The sequence below is a fragment of the Chelonia mydas genome, chromosome 3, assembly GCF_015237465.2.
Source record: "Chelonia mydas isolate rCheMyd1 chromosome 3, rCheMyd1.pri.v2, whole genome shotgun sequence".
Lineage (NCBI taxonomy): Eukaryota > Metazoa > Chordata > Testudines > Cheloniidae > Chelonia > Chelonia mydas.
In genome coordinates this window covers 129,627,781-129,638,190 of record NC_057851.1, presented here as the reverse complement: position 1 = coordinate 129,638,190, position 10,410 = coordinate 129,627,781, and positions in this window count along the sequence as shown.

Here is a 10,410-nt window from a genome sequence, read left to right as displayed (position 1 = left end):
AGTGGGTTGTTTGGATCCCTGGAAATTGGCAGTAAGCCACCTTTCACATGATATATGAAATCACTGATAAATGCTGCTCTTCACTGAAAGAAAAACAGCTTAATAAATGCAGCTCTTTTCTGCTTTCATCTTTTCTCCCCACACCACTCTTCTTCCACTTCTGGGATTTGTCTCTCTGTGGCACTGCTCAGCACAGTCTGTGAAGTGGAAATGAGTGCTCAGTATCACAGATCAAAATGAGGCTGTTGGTATGTTCAGGAAGTCCGTCCCCCACGTCCCCCTCCAAAAAACTTGGAGTGCTGCCAAAGACCTAGTGAATCAGACAAAAAAAAGACTCTAGACAGCAGAGGCTTTGTGGGGACTTTGTATTTCTGGTATGCAGTTAGTATCGGTTGTTTTTTAGCAGACTGGGATGGGGAAATTGATAGTGATGCTGTGCTGTTGTTCAGTGTAGAAATGACACCATTGCAGATTGAGCAGCTTAGAATACATATAGTCTCCCTCTCTGTATACGCACACTTCTCTGGTGCATGTGTCCAGCTAAAGGTCTTACCTTAACACATCCAGAGGGGAAATACAGATCAGATTCTTTTCTGGTATATCTGTGAAACTGAAGGTCGGACAATAAAGCAAGTTGTACAAATAAAAAATATGTTTTGAGCCAGGTCTTCAGCTGCTGTACATTGGCATAGCTCCATGGAAGTGAAATGAGCCAGTTTGCACCAGCAGAGGATCTGGCTCTTTTTGTGGCTTTTAGCAATGCAATTTGCGTGTGTTATCCCCTTATTTATCTCATGAGGACCTGGAGGCAGCAATGCACATCCTCCTGACCTTGATTGGTGCAATTCCCTCTTCGCTGGGAGGCTGATTTGCAGCTTGCTCAAAATGCAGCATCACCATTGCCAGAAAGGGTTTGAGCTATCGGGCTCATATTGAGTAGTGGATTCAGTCTAAATTAGCCTTATTGGACTAGGTGGCTCTGAATGGGGTTGGCTCTGGTTATATTTGAGACCCCCTCCTTGAGCCTCACCGCAGGGGATTTTGCACTCTCAAACCACATGGTATTTAGGGGTTCCACTATCATGCCTGAAGTCAGTAGGTGATCAAACTGCTGCAGTAGCAGTCCCAACATGGTGGAACTCGCTGTCTCCTGAAATCTGGCTCATTTAATCTCTCCCCATTTAAAAAAACCAAACAAACCTAAACATGTATTGTTTTCTGAGGAGGTGTTTTGAAATGTCTGCCGCTGAGGCTGCTGCTGTTTTATGTTGTCTTTATTTACCCACCTTGGCTGTTGAGGTCAGGCTGTTCTTTTATTAATGAATGAGAAATTGGTTTTGTGATTGTTGTTCAGCACCCTGAGCGTGTGTGTGTGTGTGTGTTACTTTATAAATACAAGTCTTATTATAATTTTAAATGGGTGTCAATTTAGATGTATAAGAACATACTCCAGTTGCCAAGCCCTCCAGCTGTATTCACACCATTAAAATCACGGATCTTAAGCCAGAGAGGTGCTATACGAAAGCATCCTGTGAAGTGCAGAGTGACCTCAGCTCTCACTGATTGCCACAGGAGTTGTGGGTGCTCAGCACCTTTCAGATACAGGCCTATAGACAGGCTGCTACTATATCATCAGCTATGCCTGTGAATAATGTTTCCGGTTTGAGTTTTCTGGGGAATCGTATGGTTACTTTGACTATGACTTGTTCAGACAAAGAGCACAGCCCAGTCCTCCTGCCAGCACAAAGTAAGAGGTTGGAAATCATTTCAGACTTAGAGGAAAATAGCGTTTGACCCTGCACCCTTAGTACACAGGCAATAGGTCAATGAAGTCAATGGGACCGCTCTCTTAAGTAAGGATTAACCTTGCCAGCAGGATCAGACCCTATAGCCTTATCAACACTAGCCCGTTTTCCCTAAAATACAGCCCTGTTGGTAGTAGCGAAGGTGAGAGTGCTAGTGTGGCCTGGCTGAGGTAGTTGCCAGCCTTCTAAATGCTGTATAGCCTAGGCCTGCTTTGAGCAAGGTTAGATAACACAGTGATTAAAGTGCCAGCCATGGCCTGAGCATTGTCTCTACGCTAGCATTTCCCATTGTGGTGCTGGGAAATCCTAGGGAAAAAAGGCTAGTATAGACACAGCCTTAGAGCAGCATTGCTTTGCTGCAGATGGGTTATTTAAGTCTGTCTATTAAACAAGCCCATTCAAGCTTCCATTCTATTGTTGTTTGCCCCAGGGCTTATACAATAAAGAACCAGGATAAAAACCTGCCAAATTTAGTGCCATTGTGAAATATATACTGCTCCAAATATAGGAGGAACAAATAGAGTTGATAATATCATGGGGACTGCTTTATGGTCAGAATTGACATAACCGATTATCCTGAGCTTGTTCAGACCAGGATTTTGTTTTAATTTCAGGTGAACGGGGTGACCTGAGCATCAGAGAGACATTTGGGAGGAACTAAAAGGGAAAGGTGTAGACAGATCACTCAAAGAAATTCTTTTGAAAGAGTTATCATAAAGGATCATCACATTGAGAAGGTGTGATACAAAAAGGTTTTACATCAAATGATTCTCGTGTCAGAACAAACATGCAATTGTTACACAAGATTAATTAAAGAATAAATTTGACCCACGCCCACAAGATTTGTATCTCAATAACTCCAGCTGTTGTGCAAAGAAGAGGGAAAGGTATTCCCACAAATTCATCCAGGTTTATCAGGGTCAGCAAGGCCCTTAAGGAAATTCTAAAATGAATTTGCACAAGAAAAGCAAGGGAGTACTTGTGGCACCTTAGAGACTAACCAGTTTATTTGAGCATGAGCTTTCGTGAGCTACAGCTCACTTCATCGGATGCATAGCATATCGTGGAAACTGCAGAAGACATTATATACACACAGAGACCATGAAACAAAACTTCCTCCCACCCCACTCCCCCGCTGGCAACAGAAAAGCAAGGTGTCACTTCTTAGAGTAATAAATAGAGCCCTTATATAGCTGTTTACCATTTCTGAGTGCTGTACAGACACTGATTATTATTACTGAGAGGAAGGTAGGTCTTGCAGTTAAGTCATTGAACTGGGACTCAAAAGACATGACATCAATCCCTCACCAGGCATCAGATTTCATGTATTAACTCGGAAAAAGTCAAACAGGTTTTCGGGCCTCATCGCCTAATATAGGGGATAATGATACTTCCTTTTCTCCACTGTCTTGTCTATTTAGATTTTAAATTTTGTGGGAGGGGCTGTCTCTTACTGTGTGTTTGTACAGTGCCTTGCACAATGGGGCCCTGACCTCGGTTGAAGTTTTTAGCCACTACCATAATACAACTACTACTAATCATTATTGGGCCAAATCCTGCAGAATTGCCCATCATTATTATTACGCAAACCTCGAAGAAGCCCATCACTGTAGTGACTGGGCGCTATTTAGTTATGAGAATACAACAGTTTAACAGATGGGGGAACAAGTCACTGAGGTGGGGTGGGACAGGGGGTTTTCCCTGGTAGGTGAGAGAGGAGCAGGGCTCTCCCAACTCTTTCCCAGTACCGGCTCTGTAGCTTTGACGCTGGTGCAGAACTAGTAGGGGAGAGGTGGCTTCAGCAAGACTTATACTCCGTGCAGCAGCAGCTTGGTCCTCCCTCCTCTCTTCCTCCTCCCGCATTGCTGGAGCAGCTGGCCAGGGCAGGGGCTGCATGATGTGCCCCCTCCCATGCAATTCTAGCAGCACTGGTGGGGGATGGAGGAGGAATGTTCCTTTTCCAGCAGCTGCCATAGGCACACTTGTACCATGACAGCTGCCTATGGTGAATCCCAGCCAGGCCCATCCTTGCTTCAGGCAGGACTGAAAATATCAACAAGCAGAGCAATTCCTGCTTGAGCCTAGGAAACAACTTTTTTGATGCATCACCCCTTAACCCTAAATGTAATCATTTCCTGGTCACCATGATCATCTCATTGCACACAGGGCCAAGCTAAGGGTTTTGGGAAGGGTTAGAGAGGTGATTCTCTGGGGTGCACCTCAAACTTTGTCTCCTGCTGCAGACGGAGAACCTGGATGACTGGTCCTTTGAACCTTAGCAATCTCCTTATATCACTTTACATTTTCAAGCGTGTCTTCATAAGGAAAAGGGCTAGAAATGTAGGCCTGGCCCACACTCAGTGTTGATTGGTTTGACTAAAGGTATGATGTTAACTTAAGGCAAAACCTTGTGTGGACACTCTTAATTTGATTTCAGCTAGGTTTATTTTATTTTGTCTTCCATTGGTAAATGTAGCAGTGCAAATAAAATTGCTCTAAAGCCAGTTTTAAACTAATATAAGAGCTGGTTTAAACACAAACCTGCACTGAAATAACTAAATCTGTTTTAAATCACACCTTTTTATTTTTTGGGAGCAAGTCTGTGAACCTGTGCGTGAACACACTTATTTCGGAATAAAAGTCACTGATTTCGATATGGTTTATATCATTACATAATTTCATTACCATCTTAAAAGCTGAGGAAATGGAGTGAGAAAAGGCTGTGTTCACACAGACGCTGGTGAATGGCCTTTGGCAGCAGAAAGACCATGAGAGTGAAACTGAGATAGAAAACAGATGTAATTTACTTCTAGTGGGGACCCACAGTAAGTCAATGAATCCTGAAGCACGGGCAGCACTGAGTGGGGGCTGAGTAGCTAGGCCAGCCAGTACGGCCCTTCAGCAGTCTCCTCCTATGGGGTTTCTATGGAGCAGCTGGTTGGGGACTACTCTCCCATGGCAGAACACCTAAGGGAGGGCCAGTGCTGGAAACCGAGGTAGGATTGAGTCTCCACTGAGGTGTGTTGGGTCCAGCTGTCAAAGGGAAGCACAGGTTGCGGGGGGGGGGGGGGTTATTTATTAGTTTATGTGTTTATAAGCTTTCTGTGACACTTATCACCAAGATATTTGAGTGCATCAGGGCATGCAGTAAGGTCGGGACATATTATTGACGCCATTTTGATAGATAAGGGCATGAACCTCAGAGTCCTTGATTAAGCAAAGTACTGAAACGTGCTTAACTTTAAGCCCACAAGGAGTCTAATTCATATCAGTGTGCTCAAGTACCTTGCTGATCTGGAGTGAGAGAGATTAAGGCCCAGCTTCTCAAAGGTATCTAGACACCTAAATACCTCTGAGAATGTCATGTTAAGTGACTCTCACATGAAATCTGTGGCAGAACCAGGCCCTGAACCCAGCCCTGCTGAGTCACAGACCAGTGCCTAACCACTTTGGCCCAGAGTGATTAAGTCCCAGGGGCAATTAGTGAACAAATGATAAATCCATTCTGTTCTGCAGAGTCAATAATATTTTCCATCTGTCTTGTAACGCAATAATATTGGAATACAAATAATATTCATATAGAAGACAAATGGTCAGTCCCGTTATCATCTGGAGTTTAACTTCATCTAATATTCTTTTTACTATGATACTGCAAATGAAGAAAAATATACACTGGTGGTTGACAGCCCGAAAGATGTATGATGTCCTTAAGAGTTCAATAAGAAATGAGCCATTAGCAACCAAATATCCTATAGCGTCCAGAACAATTTGTAGCCAAAGTCCATAGAACAATAGAGCAATTCAGAGATTTACATTAAGATTTCTCTGGAATAGTCAATCATATTGATTTCACAACTGGACTTTCTGTTTACCATCTTGCAAGTACAATGTATATTAGATCCACCTTTATTTGTAAAGCACTTGACTGAGGCTGCATCAAAGGAAGTATGCTTTTCATCAGGAGTTTTATTGGCAGCTGAGCTGGGAGCACTAACACCATATTCTGAACCTTTTTCTTGCATAGAATAGTTATACGCATATTGTTCATGCCGCCTTATTCAGGGCTCTGGACATGATGGAAACTTGAGAAGAAGCATTGCATGTCTGCACCTTTAGTTGGTGTAGAAAACAAGAAGCTGTTCTTCACCTTGGGCCAGTAAGGAGAGACAACCTGTTTTCAAGAATGGCGAGTGTCAATGAGGGCACAATGATCCTGATTCTGATTTCACACCAATGAAAGGGCCCGATCCTGCAAGTTGCTGAGTGCTGTCAACTCCCATAGCGGCCCAAAGGTGTGGAAGGCACTGAGCCCTCTGCAGGATCGGGCCCTTAGAATCATAGAAGATTAGAGTTGGAAGAGACCTCAGGAGGTCATCCAGGCCAACCCCCTGCTCAAAGCAGGACCAATACCAAATAAATCATCCCAGCCAGGGCTTTGTCAGGCCAGGCCTTAAAAACCTCTAAGGATGGAGATTCCACCACCTCTCTAGGTAACCCATTCCAGTGCTTCACCACCCTCCTAGTGAAATAGTTTTTCCTAATATCCAACCTAGACCTCCCCCACTGCAACTTGAGACTACTTCTCCTTGTTTTGTCATCTGCCACCACTGAGAGCAGCTGAGCTCCATCCTCTTGGAACCCCCCCTTCATCAGGCACAACCCCATCAAAGTTAGTGGAGTTATACCAGTATAAATCTAGTGTAAATGAGAGCACAATCAAGCCTACGGAACTCAAGTAGGAATTTAGGCAGACCTTTTCTGCATGGGCTATGAAAATTGGGTTCACATCTTTCCAGCACAGAACAATGCTTAACAAAAATTTTAGCTAGCAAGATGGTTTCATTGATTAATTTTGCACTGGTGTGATTGAGAGCAGAATCAGGCCCATTGTCTCCATTTGTAGAAAGTACAGGAATTGGCATAACAGTACAAACCAATAGTGCAACTACTTCTTTATATTACGATAGAACCTAGAGAACCAGCCCAGATCAGAGCCCCTCATGTTAGGCACTGTACCTAATAAGAGGCAATCCCTGCATCAAAGAGCATAGGGTTAAAATAGACAAAGGGGAAACAGATGCAAAGAGTCTTGCCCAAGGTCCCTTATGATACAGCCAGGAATACAACCCAGATTTTCTGACTCCTACTTCAGTGCCTCCTCCACTGAACTACCCTGCCTCTCAAGTCCAGTATCCTGGCCAACACTATGCGCTTTGTAGAGGAAGATGTAAAAAACTCCTAATGGACAATGTTGCAATAACATGCCTGTGAAGAAAGTTTCTTCCTAATTCCTAGCCGTCAATGACCTGCTTGCATGGGAGCTGATATCCTTTATACATGTTTAACTTAGCTAGTAAACTGCAGATATTCTTATTATTCGTGTAAATTAACATGTGTATGTCTCTTACTAAAACCTTTGTTTTAGTAATACCTTGTGATAGGGAGTTCCATGGGTTAAGTATGGTTTGGTTTTATTTTATTTTTTAGGTTGTTCCTTTGAACAGTTGTAAATGTGTTTGTGGCCTTGTAATTAAATTGGCTGTTCCCTGGTTCTTTAAAAAGAATACATAGGAGTGCCCAGCTAATGTGCACGAATACTAATCTAGGTCTTTGTCCTGAATGGTAACAGGTAATATAAGACTTGTCAGTGTGTATGAGAGTGCTCACGGATCTTTCCCATGTGCTTTACTTTGCACATTTCTCCTGCCATTTTGTTGCCCAGTTGGAATCAGCATGGTTCTGTGATGGAGTGTCCTTTAGCCTGCATCATGGCAGGGAAGAGGTTAAGGCAGAATCAAGGGGTAGGTAACAGGAAATACTCTAACTGGATCCAGTTACAAGTTAAAGAGACTTCTCTCAGAAAAGAGGGGCTCTAGTCAAGGGAAGGATCCTTTCACCAAGAGTCTGAGCAGCAGGGCTCAGTTTTGCATGAACTTGAGCCAGAAAAAGCTGCGTTACCCAGCAGAGTGGAGCCTCCTGCTGAAAAGGGGTGGTATTTACGGGGGGGGATAGCTGAAGCAAGCTGTATCCTGGATATTACTGTACAACTGGGTTGCCAGGAGCCAAGTATTGTACTCGTATTTACAAATAAGACTGTTTAGAGAAACCAGACAGTGTGTTCTATGCCTGTATAGCTGGAGAGCAACCTTGGGCTGGGGTTAGGTGTCCACTGGAGGGATCATTTGGTGTGTGTGTGTGGTTCTTTTAAAAACAATAATAAAAAGACAATAAAATCCTTGGTCCTCATAAAGGCTGGCTCTAAGTGAGTGTGGGAGGTTGTGCCTTTCTTTTAGCTCCTCTTGTACATTGGATGGAATGAAATATGTGGGCCTAGCATGGAAAGAATCCATTTGACAAGGTATTTTTAGGGCTTGGCCTCTGGATTCTCATATTTCACTACCTTATAAGAGTGTCTCCTTGTCCCAGTCAGTTTTCGAGAAGAAACTCTCCTCAGCTTACTTAAAGAATTGCAGGCCGTATTGTCATCTCCTGCCTTAAAACCTGCAGGAAGAGGCTCAGAAGGAACAAAATTCTGTGAACATTCCCATGTGGAGTTTCCCCCACATCTAGGATGAGCAGATGTTGTGGCCCTGAAAACCAGGACTGGCTCAGTCAGGTTTTGATTTTCATGTCAATGTTCTGTCTTGGAGTCTCCTAGGAGTAAGAGGGACTTGGGTCTCTCTGGGCAGTGCAGGATATTAGCTAGAGCTGCAAAGGCAGAGCCTAGCCAGGGAGAAGGCAGCTTACTGGAAATGGCTGCTGAAAGTGGAATGGGGAGTTTGAGGCAGGGGGAGGGAAGGCGCTCACACAAGGGATGGGATTAGTTGCTCTCCTATACTTTCTCCTAACCCTTCTGGAAGATGTGTCGAGGCCCTGGAAAGGCTGATGTTGGAGGCAGCCCCATTCACTGTTGCCTGCCCAGCAAACTACCCACAAGAGGCAGGACTATCCTAAACTGAAGTTCTTGCTGTTACCTTAGGTGAGTGACCTGGTACCAGGGAAGTGGGTGCACAAGGGTGTGGACAGAGGGAGGGAGCCGCCAGCATTGCGCAGTTGTCCCAGTTTTTCACTTTGGAAATCTGGTCACCCTGAGTTTGAGTCTGGCTCCGAAGCCCCGTGGCTTTCCTGGGCTCTGCAGGAGGGATGGGGCCATCTGTGTGGAAGTCCTCTGTCTCTGAACCAGGTCTGAGAGCCAGCATCCTCCTCATGCTCCCCGGCAGGCTGGCTCCATCTGGAGTAAAGGAAGGTGCAGCAGAGGGAGTCCCTGAAGGCATTCTGGCTGGGTCAGTCATAGTGCCCCAGGACCTCTGTGACAACACAAGCAAGATCTGTGCTACCCTTTTACAGGGGGCCTCATATTTCTTTTCTTCCTCTGGACTTGCTCAGCTCCCCTGACTTCAGTGGGACTACCTGTGGAGTAAAGTATAATGCAATGTGAGAAAGGATGGATGACTAGAGCCATGCTTTATTTCTTACTTTATGTTACTTTATTGCTTATTTATATAATAATAGCACCATAAATTTGCATGGTGCTACACAGAGAGTCTTGCCACTGACAGGCTTACAATCTAACGGGCTGACCCTGAAAAGCGTTACAACCATGCACATAGTTACTCCTGACCAAGTTGCACTGAAGTCTATAAGACTCCGTAGGGGAGTAGCTGGACACATGTGTAGTACTAGCACAGGAAATTATGACAACAGACAAAGACAGGAAAGGCGGGAGTGATGACACACAGATAAAGAAAATGTGATGCGCACATTGTCTATGAAGCAAAAATCAAAGCAGGAGCAAAACAGAAGTAACTACACTAGCACTAGTGCAGAGGTCAAGTGTGGAAAGCTGGCTAATGGAAAGTCTTCCTTACTTGGCAGCATGCCAGTTGTATTGTGGTACGTCTACACTGAGAGCTAGGGATATAATTCCCAGTTTGAGGAGATGTACCCCTGCTAGCTCTGATCAGGAGTGGTGGGAGGGGCTAGCCGCCCCAAGCACAATCCCATCCAAGACCCTAGGGACGTACTTGGAGTGGCTAGCCCCTGCTGCTGCTTCCTCTGCTGCCGCTATGCGCTATTTTTAGCACATTAGCTCCATCACAGCTAGCATGGGTATGTCTCCTCAAACTGGGAATCACACCCCCAGCTCAAAGTGTAGACATACCCTTAGCTTGCCTCAGTCTTGAAAACCAGTATCATCAAACTGGTGGTAAGTGAAATGGGCTTTGACTCTGATCCTGCAGAGCACAGATTCTTACATCCACACGAAGTGTCATTGAAGTAAATTGGACTCTACATGGCAGGAAGGGTATGCATTTGTAGCTCTCCTTGCAGGACTGAGGCCTTTGTATTCCCTCTGTGTGCTGGCTTCCTCTTTGTCCCTGCTGAGGAACTGTACTGCACTTTTGTATTTAGTCATGTTACACAACACTAAGATCAAGAGTCAAAGCATCCACCCTCTAGCCTCCAGGCTGCTCTGACTACACCCATTGTAACCTGTTCACCCATTGTTACCTTGGCTCCGGATTCTGGGACCAATGCTGCAATCTTTATAGAGGCGAAACTCCTATATAACGTCAATGCGAGTTTTCTCTTCAGGGACCAAGGG